The sequence below is a fragment of the Amblyraja radiata genome, chromosome 5, assembly GCF_010909765.2.
Source record: "Amblyraja radiata isolate CabotCenter1 chromosome 5, sAmbRad1.1.pri, whole genome shotgun sequence".
Taxonomy (NCBI): domain Eukaryota; kingdom Metazoa; phylum Chordata; class Chondrichthyes; order Rajiformes; family Rajidae; genus Amblyraja; species Amblyraja radiata.
In genome coordinates this window covers 52,025,765-52,043,737 of record NC_045960.1, presented here as the reverse complement: position 1 = coordinate 52,043,737, position 17,973 = coordinate 52,025,765, and the positions used below count along the sequence as shown (strand labels likewise).

Here is a 17,973-nt window from a genome sequence, read left to right as displayed (position 1 = left end):
GTTTTTTCTCACTCCAGTGGCTGAGAAGTTTTAAGCAGAGGCCTTTGAAGGATCCTGTCCGCTGGAAAGGAACAGAGGCACGAGGGGCTTCATAGTCTAACTTATTGTTGGACTGTTGAAACTTTCCAATGCTTTAAAGACTCCTCCATTTAGCGTGAAAATCCCTTGATAATTTTCTGCATTGTCGAGGGAGCAGGGTGCGGCTGTCATTGGCGGACTGCCAAGAGTGCCTGGATATCGAGGGTTTGAAGTGTTTCGGTGCCTTTGCTGTGTTTTGGCACTGATTCTCTGCCCTAAAGTCATTTTGCACAGTGCGGCTGCCTGGCTTAATGTGAAGACGGTGCTTTTGCGTTCGGCAAGAAAGGGCGAGCTGGCTTTCTGGCGTGGACGAGTTTGGAACTTTCCTTCTTCAGCTGGAGGACTTTGCTTTTTGAGGATTGCTTTGGACTGTGACTGTCCCTGGGAATTAATTTGCTGAGCTGCTGGAGGGACGGGAGCTGGTTTGTGCCTCTGCCCGGATGGCGATGGCGGGGGCGCGGCAGAAGGCGAGGAGCTACGCAGTAGTGACATCAGCAGCGGAAGCGAGGCCATCTGAACATGAGCCTCATGTTGACTTGGACTGGGACAGTTTTGGTATCTCGGTTCAAACTGGGCCCCAGATGTCCAGGGGAGCAATTACGAAGGCTATGAATGCCCTTCTTGGTAGGGGGGCTATTGTCTCTTCCGAGCTCGAGAGGGGAAAGGTTGAGATGATATTGAAGAAACGGGAGGATGTGGCCACAGTGGTGGAGAGGGGGATTTCAGTGGGGGGGGTCCATATACAGGTGGACCCATGGGTGTCCAGGGTGAGACCGGTTCTCCTGCGGAGTTGCCCTACATGTATTCCGGATGCGACACTCATTCCACACCTGTCTCAGATTGGGGAGGTGCGGTCTAAGTGCTTTAGGCTCATGCACCCTGGGGGGGACCCGGAGGAAAAAGGGATTCTCAGTTTCAAAAGGAGGGTGTTTGTAAAGGTGGGGGAGGGGGAAGGCGATGAGGGGAGTTTCGAGGTGGAGTGTAGGGGTCTCCCTAGAACCGTGCGTTGGAGTTGGGGAAAGGCACGGTGTCATGCGTGCGGTTGTTATGGACATCTCCGTAGGGAATGTCCTAATCATGGGGTCGCTGCCAGAACCTCTAGCGCAGCGGCCCAGGAACGCACTGCTGGCCCATCAGCGGTGGCTCGTCATGCCTCGGAGGGGCGGGGTGGAATTGCTGACCTGGCTGGGGCTGCTGGCACTGCCTCGGTGATCCGGGGCAGCGGGGATAGCCCTTCTGGGTCTGTAGTTTCCGCCTTGGGGACCCGGGGCAGCGAGGGCCCCCACCCCCTACATTCTGAACATGTGGGGGTGGCTGAAGGTGAGGCACAGGGGGAGGGTGGAGAGGAATGGGAGCAGCAGAAGAAGAAGAAGAAAAAGCAGAAAAAGATCACCCAAGCGAGTCAAAAGCAGGTGGGTGTGCAACTGCCGAGTGCGGAGAGCACCCAAGGGGTGCCTGTCAGCTCCAGGGAGGCCCAGAGTGAAACTGCCGTGGCCCAGCAAGGAGCTGAGGTGGCTCTGACGGGAGTAGGGAAGGTAACACGTGCGGGTGGTAAAGTGGCTGGGGGTAGTGTGGAGGCGGAAGACCCTTCCTTTATGGAGGTCACCACACCGCCGCATGCTAGTGGGACAAAAAGGAGGATTGGGCCTGGCGAGGAAGAGCAAAGACGTGAGTCCAAAGTAAGGGGGGTGCAGTTTTCCAGTCCTTCCACCACCGATGTGGGTGGAGGTCAGGAAATGACGTCTTCTGGGTTGGAGGTTGAGCCTCCGCTTCAGGGATCTCTCGAGGGTACCACAGGGTCAGGTGACGGGGTAGACCCCTCTGGAGCTGTGTCCTCTGGGCGGGGGGAGGTTCTTCCGTCACAGGGGCCCTCCGAGGGAGGTATCTCATCGTGTGTTGATCTTGGCTCCCCTGGGGGTGCGTCCTCTGGGTCGGAGGAGGTCCCCTCGTTTCAGAGGCCTACTAAGGGTGTTAGCACGCAGGAGGGTGGGGTAAGCTCCCCTGGTAGTGTGGACCCTGAGACGGGGGATGAGCAGAGTCAGCCCGAGGGAGGGGGGCCGGGGGGAATGGTGTACCAATCAGTGCTCAATATTGGAGCCAGTGGAGGTGCCGAGGTGTGTATTGTACTGCCGGCTGATTTGGCAGGGGAGAGAAAAAAGACTGGTGGAGAGCCTCTGGGTGTTGCCAGTGGAGGGGGTGCTTTCGGTGCTGTGGAGGTCGGAGTTGTTTCGGGCAGCGACCTTCTTTCGGATTCTGGGGGTGCCAGTTTACCACAGACCCTGGGGGTGCCTCTTGTTTTCTCTTCCCCAGGCCCAGATGTGGAGGGTGAGGACAGAGCGCAGGAGCCCAGCCAGTCAGTGGGCTGCGTGATGCGGATAGGGGCTTCGGGACCCTTCCCCGGCATTGATCCTGGGGGTGGTGACATGTCGGAGGAGGGGGAGAGGGATGGGGCCAGTTTGTGTGAAGGGGTTAGCGAAATTCCAGAGAGCTCTGGTCTTTCGACTTCTGAAAATGACCTTGGTGATGCTGAGCGTGTTGTGTCAGGTGCGAGTGACTTGGCCGATAGCCCAGGAACCAAGGATGAGTCTCATTCAAGTGCTATCTGCGAGGTGCTGGAATTCTTAAAAACAAGCCGCAGCAACAAGACAAAGTTTGAGGCTGCTAAGAGACGGTGGGCTGATCTGTCGGCCTTAGTTGAAACTCTCGAGGCTATCCTTGCCAGCGAGGATAGTGGTCTTCCTGGCTCTGAGAAGTGCCAGCTTAGGGGCTTTTTGGAGTTCCTAAGAGAGAGGGCTACAGAGTCCAGGAGGAGAAGTGGGAGGATTTCAAACTAATGTACCAGTGCATTCACGTTAGTTACCCTAAATTTAAACGGGAGTAGAGCGAGTTTTCGCAGATTCCAGCTTTTATCGGTCCTTAGTGAGGGGAAATTTGCAGTGCTGCAGGAGACGCATACTGTTGTCAGTGATGAACCCACCTGGAGATTGGAGTGGGAAGGTGAGGTCTATATGAGTCATCTTAGCTCAAATTCGAGTGGGGTGGCCATTCTGTTGGCTCAGAATTTCCTGCCCAATATTATAAAAGTGCAAGAAGTTGTGCCAGGACGTTTGCCCCATCTGGCAGTGAGCCTGGATGGCATGCCGTTGCATTTCATTAACGTGTATGCCCCCAGCTCCGGCACGATGCAGGCCGGCCTACTTCAGGAGGTGAGTGCTCTGTTGAGCACTATTGATCGGGGAGAGTGTGTCTTCCTTGGGGGGGACTTTAACTGCACACTTGAGGTGCGAGATCGTTCTGGTACTCAGTGTGCCCCTGCTGTAGCGAAGAAGCTGAGAGGGTTGATTGATTCTTTTGAATTGGTTGATGCGTGGCGGGACCTCAACCCAGGCTCCACTGCTTTTTCGCGGAGGTCTGAGGGCGGTGGTTCCCGCATTGATCGAATATATATCTCCCGAGCGTTTGTTTCCCGTGTCTCAGCGGCCTCAATGCAGCTGGTGCCATGCTCGGACCATTGTCTGGTGCGTGCGGATTTTAATCCAGCGCGCGCTCGGGCCGGGTCTGCGTACTGGCACTTTAGTGACCGGCTGCTGGAGGATCGGTGTTTCCGGGAGTCATTCAGTCGGTTTTGGGTGAGGTGGAGAGAGAGGCAGATGTGCTTCTCTTCCCTTAGGCAGTGGTGGGATGTGGGGAAAGCTCACATCCGTATTTTTTGTAAGGAATACACGTGGGGGTCGACCGGGCGGCGGGACTCAGCGGTTGAGAAGCTTGAGAGGGAGCTGATGGACGCAGAGTATCGCCTGGGTCAGGTCGGAGGTGACTCTTGCGAATGGGGTGTGTTTCATGAGAAGAAGGAAGCCTTGAGGAACCTGAAACTTGAGCGGTCCCGAGGCGCTTATGTGAGGGCGCGGGTCCAGATGCTGCACGATCTGGATCGAGCTTCGCCTTTCTTTTTCTCTATGGAGAAAGGGCGGGGAGCCCGCAAACAGCTCGTGGAGCTGCTAGCAGATGATGGCTCCTCTGTCACGGATCCAGAGAGGATTAGTGCCTTGGTCAGGTCCTTTTATGGATCCCTGTTCTCCGCAGGTGGAGTCAGTGGGGAAGCTCAGCAGGACCTGTGGGAGAGTCTACCGATTATGGATAGGGAGGTGGCCGATATTCTTGATGGCCCTTTATCTTTGGAGGAGTTGACTCGTGCATTGCATCAGCTCAGGAGGGGTAAGTCCCCCAGGATGGATGGGCTGACGGTAGAGTTTGTAAGAGCTTTCTGGGGTATCCTGGGGGGTGATTACATGTTGGTTCTGGGGGAGAGCCTGGCGACCGGGGAGATGCCCCTCTCGTGGCGTAGAGCAGTTGTTGTCTTGCTGCCCAAGAAGGGGGAACTCCGCCTGTTGAAAAACTGGCGCCCGGTCTCTCTCCTATGCACAGAGTATAAAGTTTTTGCACGGGCGATGGCAAATCGCCTGGGCTCCGTGCTGTCTCAGTTGATTCACTATGACCAGTCCTACACAGTCCCTGGTCGGTCCATTCAGGATAACATCCACCTGGTTAGGGACCTGATTCATCTAGCCCAGGGTACTGGTCAGTCAGCTGCTTTTCTGTCTCTTGATCAGGAGAAGGCTTTTGATAGGGTAGAGCATGAATACCTTTTCGGGACGTTGCAAGCGTTCGGATTTGGACCGCATTTTGTGGCCCGGGTCCGCCTCTTGTATGCTGCAGTGGAGTGCCTTGTGAAGGTTAATGGTGCGTTGTTGGCTCCCTTTCATTTTGGGAGGGGGTCCGTCAGGGGTGCCCCATGTCAGGTCAGTTGTACGCGGTCTGTGTGGAGCCGTTCCTGTGTCTTCTTCGGAGGAGGTTGACAGGCCTGGCCCTACCGGGCCCGGGGGTGGAGTTGGTTCTTTCGGCATATGCCGATGATGTACTCCTCATGTTCACCGATCCTGGCGACCTGCGGAGGATGCGTGATTGCCAAAAGATATTCTCGGCTGCATCTTCTGCCAGGATTAATTGGAGCAAGTGCTCTGGACTTTTAGTGGGTCAGTGGCAGGTGGACTCCCTGCCAAAGGAGATGGTAATGTTTGCGTGGAGCACCACGCACCTCCTCTATCTGGGGGTGTACCTGAGTCCCACTGAGGATGCTTGGCCGGCAAACTGGCAGGAGTTGGAGACGGAAGTGGTTGCCAGGCTGGGGCGCTGGTCAGGCCTGCCTGGAGTTCTTTCTTTTCAGGGGAGGGTGTTGGTCATAAACCAGCTGGTGGCATCCATGTTATGGTACCGGCTGGCTACTCTTGTCCCGCCTTCCATTTTTGTAAATGCTTTACAGAAGAAGCTGGTGGACTTCTTTTGGGGAAATAGGAAGCACTGGGTTTCCGCAGCGGTCCTGAGTCTCCCGTCAGAGGAGGGTGGCCAGTCCTTGGTATGCGTGCGTACCCAGGTGGCAGCTCTCCGCCTCAGGACTCTGAGGAGGTATATGTATATAGAGAACCCCCCCAGATGGCACGTTTTGGCCACGTAATTTTTCCGACGGGGTCGTTGTCTAAGGGGGGTCTCGCGGCTCCCGGAGGCGGGCATCAGTCGACCCGCCCTAAGGGGCTTGCCTGTTTTCTACCGGGATGTGTTAAGAGTGAGGAATCTGGTTGTTTTCAGCCAGCGTGTTGCTCCACGAGGGGAGGGGGATGTTGCGGCTGCGGGAGTGGCCGGTCCTCACCAAATCATGGCGGGTGTCGAGGAGAGGCGCGAGCCTAGAGTGGTTTTGAATGAGCTCTTACCTGCTCCGTCAGATCTGCTCATCGGGCCTCGGTTCCGGGACATATCTCGGGCACCGGCTCCACACAACCTGAGCCGCCTTTCGGAGATGATTAGCGTGCCGTTTCGTGACGCGAAGAGACGCTCACTGTATAGAATGTTCCTGCACATTCTGCACCTCCTTGCCTTCGTCTCCCGTCCCGACACTCCATGGCGGACGGTGTTACCACCTGAAGGCGGGGAAGGTCCCCAGTGGGGGTCCCTCTACACGGGAGTTGTCCCCCTTTACATTGGGGACCTGGGGTGGAGAGTGCTGCACGGAGCGGTGGCATGTAACAAACTTTTGAGTCGGTTCACGGACTCGTCCGCTGCCTGTATTTTCTGTGGCGAGGAAGAGACCGTGTTCCACATTTATATGGAGTGTGAGAGACTACTGCCCCTGTATCAATATCTGAAGGGGTTGTTGCTAAAGTTCTGGTTACATTTTAGTCCTACGATTCTTGTGTTTGGACACAAGGCAGGTTGTGGGGAGAGCCAAGTGGGAGGGTGGGACCTACCTGTCGGTCTACTCCTGGGCCTGGCCAAGATGGCCATACGCGGGTCCAGGCAGCAGGCGATGGATGGTCAGGCAAGGGTCGGCTGCTTGCCCCTCTTTCGGGCCTACGTCCGTGCACGTGTGTCCCTGGAGAGGGAACATGCGGTGTTCACGGGGACTTTGGAGATATTCCGTGGGCGCTGGTCACCGCGAGGGGTTGAGAGTATTGTGAATAATTATTGTAATGTTGTACTATAATGACACTTGGTATAATGTAATTTCGTTTTGTGTATGACGTGATCTGTTGTATTATTTGATGTGTTGAATAAAGTCTTGGAATTTAAAAAAAAAAAAAAAAAAAAGAGAGAGAGAGAGAGAGAGAGTGTGTGTACCTTTAAGTAATGATCTGTATCACATGGAAGGACTCCTGACCCACACACTCCACTTTAGTTAAGAGTTACTGCTTTCAATATAGTGTTGCAAATAAAGTTCTACCTCTGTTTATTCGGTTATGCAACAAAATACTGGCTTCATGTTTCAGTTGTTGCTTCATGAGGGAGTCGAGGAGTGATCTGGTATGAGGACATTGAGAATGAGCTTCTCTTAGTATAGTATGTGGAATTCTCTGCCACAGAAGGCAGTGGAGGCCAATTCACTGGATGTATTCAAGAGAGTTAGATATAGCTCTTAAGGCTAACGGAATCAAAGGATACGTGGAGAAGGCAGGAACGAGGTCCTGATTTTGGATGATCGGGCATGATCACATTGAATGGCGGTGTTGGCTCGAAGGGCCAAATGGCCTACTCCTGCATCTATTGTCTATGTTTCTAGTAGTGACAATAACAGGCAGTGACAATGACAGTCAGTGGTAGTGACAGGCTGTACTCCATGACAGAAGCAACAAGACGTTTCATTCATAGTCTGGGCTTTGGAAGATCCAGGTCGGAGCAACCAAGGGATCATGGGTTCTTCCATTAATTTGGGCCAAGGGCAAATACATGCCTCAAAAGGAAATGAGGGGAATAAGCCCAGAGCAAAGGTTCAAAAGACATGGAAGAGGAGAAGATAAGAAGAGGATGATAAAAGAAACATTAAAGAATTGGGAAAGGAGAAAAATCGAAATGCAAGACAGTATGAGAGCATAGATAAGTCAATGGAGGGGTCTCATGCAAAAGTAAAGACTGTTGCTATTGAATTCATAGTCTCCATTGATGTTCTAAAATTTATTAAATAATTGTATCTGTTATAATTAGTAATTTAAATTATTAGATTTTATGTTGTTTATAAAAGGTGCTGTGCATAACTGACCTTATCTAAAGTCGCAAAATACATTGCATTTAAAGCAATGAGGTAATCTCTGGCACCATAACTACAGAGGGAATACTAGAACATATGAGACCTATATAGAGATATGTTACATGTAGTTTGCAATGAAGAGTTCATGGAACAAAAAGATCAAGAGACTAAAAAATTAATTGGCTACATATACAGCTGTACATTTAGTTGTATAAATATTTTAAAGTTTTTTTTTAGTTTAGAGATACAGCATGGAAACAGGCCCTTCGGTCCACTGAAGCTTTGCTGACAAATGATCACCCAAATACTAGCTCAATCCTACACACTAGAGACAACTTACAGAAGCCAATTAACCTACAAACTTGCATGTCCTTGGGAGGAAACCGGAGCACCCGGAGAAAACCCATGTGGTCACAGGGAGAACGCGCAAACTCCATACAGACAGCACCCATAGGCAGGATTGAACCCGGGTCTCTGACGCTGAAGACAACATCACTACTGCTGTGCCACTGTGCCACCCCAAAGTGATTGCTTTGGTTTATTTCTTTATTTTAAAAGATAGAGTAGTATATGTGTAGTGTTCATGTGAGAATTGATTTTAATCACATTGTGTGACTCATGATGCACTGTTATAGACAATAGACAATAGGTGCAGGAGTAGGCCATTCGGCCCTTCGAGCCAGCACCGCCATTCAATGTGATCATGGTTGATCATCCCCAATCAGTACCCCGTTCCTGCCTTCTCCCCATATCCCCTGACTCTGCTGTTTTAAGAGCCCTATCTAGTTCTCTCTTGAAAGCATCCAGAGAACTTGCCTTCACCGCCCTCTGAGGCAGAGAATTCCACAGACTCACCACTCTCTGTGAGAAAAAGTGTTTCCTCGTCTCCGTTCTAAATGGCTTACTCCATATTCTTATAATCAGATTGCAATTCAGTTGTGAATTTCTGCTTTCAACAAAGATCATTCTGATCATTCTTTACCCAGTTATTGGGGTTTGCAAGCAGTGGCACAAAGGAACCTATAGCTATGACAATTTCCTTTCCTATACTTAGCACACATCCCCATTGCAAATAGTGCAAAGGAAAGGCTTTCACCTTTCATGTAAGACCTGTTCAATCGCCTATTTATATGCTAATGAATTTAGCAGTGGCAGGCACTTGAAATATTCATCGGCCAGTATGAATTGCCCTGGATGCCATTTAATTAGTTGGCGACTGTTGCTTCTCCCATTCACAATGGTTCCAGTGGAGAATGCCCCGATTGTCGAAATTCAACTAACTGTACATTCCAATGCAGGATAGCATTAAAGAGGAGAGAATTATATTTTCACCCAGAGAAACTTAATGTATGAAAGGATGTGAGAGACAGAAATGTGGATATGTTCTTGAGCAAGGATGACCTGCACAGCTACAGGTCGAGAGCTGGAAGCTGGAATTAGCCAAATAGGTATTTTTCAACCAGCAGAGACCCGACATGTCGTTAATTTTCTGAGAAGGAATAATGCGTAAGTGAACAATGCTGAAAACTAACATTCTTTCAGGCGGTGAGTTCCTCTGAGTGAAAAAATGTCATCTCGCCCCTTTAATCTTCTCCCAAAATCAATGTTAGAGAATAATAAAAACAATATGAAAGGTTTATGGAACGTGCTAAATAGTATTATTAGAAATGGATCAAAAAATACAGGCTACCCTGGGTATTATATTGAGGAAGACAAGACAATAAATAATATGGATGATGCGGTTAATGGTTTTAACAAATTCTTTGTAAATATGGGACCAGATTTGGCAGAAGAAATTAATGACCCAGAAACAAAAGAAGGGGCAGATACTGATCTTTGGGATAGAAATAATAGCTCTATCTTCCTTAGAGCAGTCAAAGGAAAATAAATCATAGACACTGTAAGAAAATGTAAAAGCAAATCCTCTACTGATTGGAATGATATTGATATGATTATAATAAAAAACGTTATTGAAGAAATTGCAGAACCATTAACTCATATCTGTAACTTGTCTTTTCAATCCGGTAAATTTCCGAACAAAATGAAAATAGCTAAAGTAATACCATTATATAAACTGGGAATAGACACCATTTCACAAATTACAGGCCTGTTTCTTTACTCTCCCAACTCTCCAAGATCCTTGAAAAACTTTTTACAGAAAGACTTGACAATTGCATTGAAAAACATAAGCTTTTGGTCGACAGTCAATATGGATTCCGGACAGACAGATCAACATATATGGCACTAATGGAACTAATCGAGGAAATCACAAATGACATAGATAATGAAAAAACTTGCAGTGGGAATATTCATAGACTTAAAAAAAGTATTTGATACCGTAAATCACGACATTTTACTCATGAAACTGGATAGGTATGGCATCAGAGGGGTTGGATTGGATTGGGTGAGAAGCTATTTAAGAAACAGGCAACTATTTGTCGAAATAGGTGAACATATATCAACTTACAAGAACATAACTTGTGGAGTACCTCAAGGGTCTATGTTAGGTCCAAACCTTTTCATAATATACATTAATGACATATGCAAAGTATCAAATATACTGAAATTGATTATATTTGCCGATGATACAAATATTTTTTGTTCCGGTGACAATTTGAAGCAGCTTTTGGAGGTCATCACATCAGAAATTAATAAATTAAATCAGTGGTTTGATGTCAACAAATTGTCTCTAAATTTAAGCAAAACAAAGATTATGCTATTTGGAAAACATAAAACAAACCCTCAAGTACAATTGAAAATAGACAACATAAGTATAGAAAGATTATATGAAAATAAATTTCTTGGTGTGATCTTAGACCACAAAATCTGCTGGAAACCACATATAAACCACGTCAAAGCAAAACTGGCAAAGTCGATAGCACTATTGGGAAAATCAAGACACATTCTGGACCACAAATCATTACATACTCTGTATAATACACTCATATTGCCATATCTGAGTTACTGTGTGGATATATGGGGTAACACCTACAAAACCAACCTACAGCCATTATGCACATTACAAAAAAGAGCAATAAGAATTATCAATAACGTTGGATATCTTGAACATACCAATTTATTATTCTTAAAGTCACATACACTGAAGTTCACCGATCTGGTTAAATTTAAGACTGCGCAAATCATGTACAAAGCAAGAAATAATTTACTTCCAAGAAATATACGAAAACTTTATGGAAAGACAGGGTGGGTATAATTTGAGAGGGGAACATAATTTAAAAAAACTCAATGTCACAACAACTCTTAAAAGTATGTGCATAGCAATCTGTGGTGTGAATTTGTGGAATGGTCTGGAACAGGAGATAAAACTTAGCACAAGCATAATTCAGTTTAAAAAGATGTACAAAAACACTTGTTTAAAAGGATATTGGGATGAGGATAGGTGATTATGAGTGGGATATTTGTTATACTGATTGTATTGGGAAGGGTGATTATAGGGTGATGGGTTATATATATATAAGATACTATAGTATATGAAGGTTTTTTCTTTTCTTTTTTCTTTTTTTCTCTCTTTTTTGTATGGCTTTGTAAATATTTGATTAGTGTATAAATGTAAATAATTTGGTGTACATATAGCTGCTGGTGTACATATGGTGTACATATAGCTGCTAAATTTGTATAAGATAATTACAAGCAGTTGAATAAGGGGTGGGAATTAATAAGCTTTGGCTTCTTCCTGCTCCTTTTCGGACACATACGATTTCATTTATTTATAGATATTGTTTATGACACTTTATAAATATTCTTGTTTTGTTTTTTGTATGCTGTTTCACACTTGCTTTTTATTGTTTTATTCTGTTCGAAATAAAGAATTTAAAAAAAAAAAAATCCCCTGGTACAAAGCAAGGAGGAAAGAACACAAGCCAAAGGGCCAAAAGGGCCAAAAGGGCCAAAAGGGCCAAAAGGGGCACACAATGGCTTTGGAGAGTTGTATTATAGAAAATCCCAAACTTTTTAAACCTACATTAAAAACAAGAGGGTAACCATGTACGACTGCTCAAGGATAAAGGAGGGAACTTGTGTGTGGAGCCAGGGGATGGAGGTGAGATACTAAATGAGTGCTTTGGATCTGTTTTCTCCAAGGAGAAGGACATGGAGGTCAGTGAGAACAGTGTGGAGAAAATAAATATGCAAGGTCAGTTTGAGATTAAGAAGCAGGAGGTGTTAGGGCCCTTGAAGATGATTAAGGTGGATAAATCCACAGGGTCTGATGCGATGTATCTCAGGTTATTGAAAGGAGATTGCGGGTGCCTTGGCAAAGACCTTTGCAATTTTTTTTGTCACAGAGGTCTGGAGAGTAGCTAGTATTCCTTTGTTTCGGAAGGGGGGAGAATCCGAGGAATTATAGGTCAGCAAGCCTCGCCTCACTAGTAAGGAAGCTATTGATGAGGATTCTCCGTGATAGGATTTACTCCCATTCAGAAGAGAATGCATTAATTAGAAAGAGTATAGCATTATACGTGGCAGGTCGTGTCTGACTAACGATCGTATTTTTTTAGGAGGTGATGAACATGATCGATGAGACTAGGGCAGTGGATATTGTCTACATGGGTTTTAGTAAGGGATTTGATAATGTCCCCCATGGTAGGCTGATCCAGAAGATTAAGATACACGGAATTAATAGTGACTTACAAACGAATACATCTGCATTTATGTCCACGTCATTTGCAGATGGATTGGTTCGTAAGTTTGCAAATGGTACCAAGGTAGCTGTGGTCGGGGGCTGAGATGAACGACATTAAATTAAAGACTTGTCCCATCTCCCAGTTTGTTCATGTCTTTCTGAACTCTGTTACCACCTGGTCTTTTTTCTACTTTCTACATTTCCCATCATCAGCAAACTCAAAATTGTATCCAATTAGTTTCATGGACATTAAGATCTATCTGGAGTTTAGGAAATGCATCAATTATTTCTTATATTAGACAAAATAGCACGATGCACACATGAAAATCCAGGACAAATATCTGGCACTGTTGGTTATATTCCAAATTAGAGTAAGCTAGTGACTACCGTTCACTCAAACATCCTGCCACTGAAGTGTCAAAATGATAACTTTTAATATCAAAAACTTTATGGCAAACAAGAAAATAAGTGTAGAGACCATTTTAGTCTTCCTTCAAATGTGTTTTTTCATGCTGAGTATCTCCAGAATATTCTGTTTTATAAAAAGTCATACATGGCTGGGATTTGGTGGAAAGAATTGTAAATTAATTGTGTTTGTGGAAATACTAGTGGCAATCCAGCTTTATCATATCTGATCTGCACTGTGGAATGCAATCTCATTCTCAAGGATTCTAACCATGAAGTGAAGAATCATTTTCCGCATTACCAACAATAGCGATCTCTCTTTTTCAGTATTCTCCTTTTAAACCAATGCATACGGTATTATCAGTCCAATGGAATATATATACTCAATATCACTGTTGATTTAAAACTAGGCCGTAGAATGGTTCAAATAAAAATTAAATCCTCTCTTGGTTATGCTTGGAAAATGCTTCTTGGCCATGAAGCTTCAATTAATCCATTTGGTTTCTCCTCGGTTTTCTGATGTATTTACATTTCAATGTTGGCAATAAAATAAATCTGATGGCATGAATTACACCTGCTTGAACTATGAAAATACTGCTATATGTTTTCTGCTTCAGTTTGTTCAAGTGATTTTCAATTGAAGGAGCTGTTCCACCTGCTTTAAAATAATGGTGTAATTTAATGGATATAAAACACTTTATGTCATGTATTTTGTTTTACAGCCTACATTTTAATCACTGTGTTTGCAATGTGAGCTCAACAAAAATTATGTTCGTTAAGCAGGCTAAAGGTTAAAAGCTGTGTAAGATCAATTTTATTACGCAATGCACCAATTTCTTTAAAAGCACCTAAGTTAATAATAGAAGTGGATCTCATCCAAAATAGGATGCATAGGGACAGTTTTGATTAGCAATTTATACTGGTGCAATGAGGTAACTACAAGTACAATTTTATTTGCTTTCAGCATAGTTAAGTCCTAATCTTCCATTAAATGTTATATGAAGGCTCACTCTGATGCATCCAATATTTCAGCTAACCTCAAGCTTGAATGCAGCAAAAGGAATAAAACTATGGTCTTTTTTAAAAACTTGCTTTCAAAAGGTTTAATTTTTGTTTTTAGTTTCAGTGTTACAGCGTGGAAACAAGTCCTTTGGCCCACCGAGTTCGTACTGACCAATCATCACCCGTACACTAGTTCTATCCCACATATTAGGGACAATGTACAGAAGCCAATTAACCTATAAACCTGCATGTCTATAGAATGTGGGTGAAAACCAGAGCAACCAGAGAAAATCCACACGGTCACAGGATCAAACCCAGGTCTCTGGTGCTGTAAGGCAGCAACTCTACCGCTATGCCACTGAGCTGCTAGATCTTCAATACTTTGCTTTAATGTAATGCCTTCCATTCTAAATTAATTTTACTTCATCTAAAATAAACAATTTATGGCTGCAACAGATCTTTTAAAATCTTTGGGGGAGACAGGAATTCCGTTTCTTTTGTTTGTGCCTCATAATTGCCCACCCTACGTGAGAAAGAGGAAGAAGGAGACACATTTGCACTTAGTACAGCATGTCCTGTGCCAGCAACAATAATTTTTCTTTCAGCGCACTGACAAATCCAAACTATACCAATCAGTACTGAGAAAGGACCATAAACCTGACACTACATCTATTTTTGTATGATTGATTGCATGCAATAAAATGGTGGACATTATTTCTGAACTGGATCCAAAATGGAAAGGGTGATTGTGGTTGAGTAGGATAAGTGCTGAGAATGTAATGTAATGAGGATTCCTGGTCTCTTGTGAATCTTCTTGCACTTATCTTTCCAGAAACACTGAAAACCACAAAGGTGGGTTAAATTAATCCCGGCAGCTGTACCCGCAATCAATTTGGCCATGGACTTGCCACTTGAAAATACATTACACCTGAGGTCAAAAGTAACAGCAGCTCGGGGTGCAGCCTATAGTGTGTGTTGGAGGGGGGAGTTATAAAGAAGAACATAATCAATACCACAATGTACATCAGAGAAGGGGTGTGTGGGGGAAAGCAGGTAAATCAATTAAAGACTGGAATTTTCTTTGGGAAGCAGCAGCATTATTTAAGAAGGGTCTCGATCTGAAATGTCACCCATTCCTTCTCTCCAGAGATGCTGCCTATCCTGCTGATTTACTCCAGCTTCTGCAGTTCCTTCCTACAGCATTATTGAAAACCTGATTGACCTAAACCTCTCCGTTGATAGCCACATTTCTGACTGATAGGAACTAATTTCTTGTGGAAACTCTGTTTCCATAGAGAATTATATCTTTACATGCATGCCCAATGTGGAAAGTGACTGCAGCAAGTGCAGCTAGATAGAGGAAATGCCTGATTGAATTTTCAGAGAAGGTGATCCATCTTGGAAACGATGTAGTGTTCCACTTGGATCACACTGTGTTCTAAAACACAATACTACGTGAATTAATTTCTAGGTTAACCACTATAATATCTGAATGTTATTTTTTTGCATAATATATAAGGACTATATATATTATAATATTCTGAATAAGGGTCTTGACCCAAAACGTCACCCATTCCTTCTCTCCAGGGATGCTGCCTGTCCTGCTGAGTAACTCCAGCTTTTTGTGTCTATCTTCAGTTTAAATCAGCATCTGCAGTTCCTTCTTACACTATTTATAATATTGTCAGGAACATGCCCTTGGTTTATTTATTGGTTGTGTAAACAGGAGACTGCTAATTTGTTTTGACTGAATCATACTGAAAGTGGAACAGAACCTGACTTCAGTGTGAAGGTGAGTGGTGCTACTACATGTAAATAATTGGGATTGTAGATTTCTGACGATGTAACACATATCTTCTGTTTAATTTATTGCATAGGCAAAATTGAGCTTTATTACTAACCTAAAAAATATTAACCCCTTCTACACACTCCACCCTTGGGAGCAGCCAACTGCTTGTAAGAATGGGGTCTTCATTGATGGAATTCAGATAGCTGTAACAGTAGTTCTGAACTCATAGAGCCCTTCAGCCACGTCAGCTGGATGCTAGAATCACTCTGCTCCCCCTTTGTTTAATGGCAGCAATCACAAAGGCATTACTCCTTCAGTGCGAACTAGCTAGTTTTTAATCTTGAATTTAATAGAAGGAGCAGGGTTCATGAAGATGTATTAAAATAATCATTGGATGTAAAAAGTATATGAAGGCAAACTTTATCCAGTGAATTTGAATGTGGGAACATCAAAACAAGATTAAATATAAAATACTTAAGATGATGAAGAACTGTTTCACCTGGAGATTTGTTGGCTGTGGAATGCATTAGTGGAATAAGTGATTTGACTGTACTGACTTTGCAAAATAATTTGAACCGCCTTTTGTAGAAAAAAATGAATATAGAAACTAAGTGGACACTTGAGATTATGATTTTTGTCACCTGGAGACAGCCAGCACTCACTTATTCCCACCTCAAAATATTGCACTTCTTTATTCCTACCTGTCTTGCTTTCAATGAATTTTTCTTCCAGGCTTTTTCATTTCCATTCTAAGTTTCCCTTGCTGGAGGACATCCCTTGCTAAATCCCAACTTCCACAAGCACAATTCAACAAAATTCCATCTTGTTCACTTCCTGTGGAATCTCTTTTCATTCTCCATCATCTGTGCAATAAATTCTACCTTCTCACTCTTGCTATGCTTTACACATGCCGCCCCCATTTTATAGCTACAAGCTTGAAATCTGATATAAAAGAGAATTATGAAAATATTCAACAGGACAGGTAGCATCTGTAGAGACACATAAATTGAAGTAATGTTACATGAGAACTAGCCAGATGGAAAATGAGGTACTATTCTTCGAGCTTACATTCAGATTCAGATTAGTTTATTGCCATATACACCAGGGTGCAATGCAATCCCTTGTTCATATGAACCGCATGAATGAAACAGTATATGAACTGTAATGATAAATCCAACTATAAATACAACGACAAGTGCAAAACAGCAGAATGATGTGGGATTATGGGATTGGAGTATGAATTTGACGTGTAAAATATATTAAAGTACAATACCAGAATAACTGAAAGAGGTAGAGTTAAATGTAAGGGCACATTGTAGCACTTCCAGGAAGGAGTGTGAAAGCAGTAAGTGATTCAGAAGTCTGATGGCAGTGAGGAAAAAGCTGTTCTTAAGTCTGGATATCCAAGTTTTCAAGTTCCTGTATCTTCTCCCAGAAGGTAGAAGAGAGAAAAGAGAATGGCCAGGATGGCAAGCATTCTTAACAATGTCTCCGACCTTCCTGATGCAATGCACCATGAAGATGGACTGAATTATGGAATGAAGAGATGAGTTTGCGATGTACTGGGATGTGTTCACCATTCTTTGCAGATTCAGGCAGTCAGGAGCAGCGTTGATACAATAACAGAGTAACTATTGCCATTCTGCCATTGTACTTTAGCTTCTTTTGTACTTTATTTGCACAATATCCCATCAGAGGATTTTCATTGAGCATCTGTCGAAGTTTGATAGAATTCTCGTGGACATGTCGAATCTTCTCAGACACTTAATAAAGTAAATATGCCCTTGTGCCTTCTGATGGCAGCATCAGTATGGAGGGTCCAGTTTAGATTGCTGATGATATGGATGCTCTGCAATGAGAATCCACGCACCACCTCTATAGCAGCTTCATTGATGATGACAGGGTTGTGTTCACCTCTTTGTTTCCACAGGTCAACAATCAACTCTTTCATTTTGCTGACATTAAGTGCTAGGTTGTTGTCCTGACCCCATGGCACAAGGTTCTTGATCTCTTTCCTCTACTTTGTCAAATCGTTGTGGTTGATCTAGCCAACAACACTGGTATTGTCGGCAAACTTAAAAGTCGAGTGGGCAATGTACGAGGCCACACAATCATGAGCGTATAGGGAGTAGACCAAAGGCCTGAGCACACAACCCTGCGGGGGAACAGTGTGGCGGAAATGTTATGACCAATACTAACCAAAATCCAGTTACTGGTGGAGGCCCCAAGATTAAGGCCCTGAAGCTTATGGATGATGTTGAAGGCTGAGCTTTAAGCCCCACTTACGTGTCCTTGGCACACAAATTACGCGGCATCGTGGTCGCGTTGAGGCACGACGGTCCCGCGAAGGTCGCGCGCGATTTCATGCGCCCGCACAGCCGTCTGGAGTGCGTGACGTCATTTGAAGATGGACACAAAATGCAGGAGTAACTCAGCGGGACCGGCAGCATCTCTGGAGAGAAGCAACGGATGATGTTTCGTGTC

The 17,973-nt window shown here is 44.7% G+C and overlaps 1 protein-coding gene and 1 long non-coding RNA gene across 2 annotated transcripts in view; both read right to left on the bottom strand.

Moving 5' to 3' along the window:
- The window catches only part of nkain2 (sodium/potassium transporting ATPase interacting 2), a 398,362-nt gene that overhangs the window by 122,281 nt on the left and 258,108 nt on the right, over positions 1-17,973 (bottom strand). The gene's annotated exons all lie outside the window — the stretch shown is intronic.
- Positions 109-10,139, bottom strand: LOC116973286. The gene is made up of 3 exons (XR_004412032.1): positions 10,002-10,139; positions 6,874-6,879; positions 109-121 (listed from the first exon to the last, which is right to left on the bottom strand). It is a non-coding gene; the product is annotated as an uncharacterized LOC116973286 (long non-coding RNA).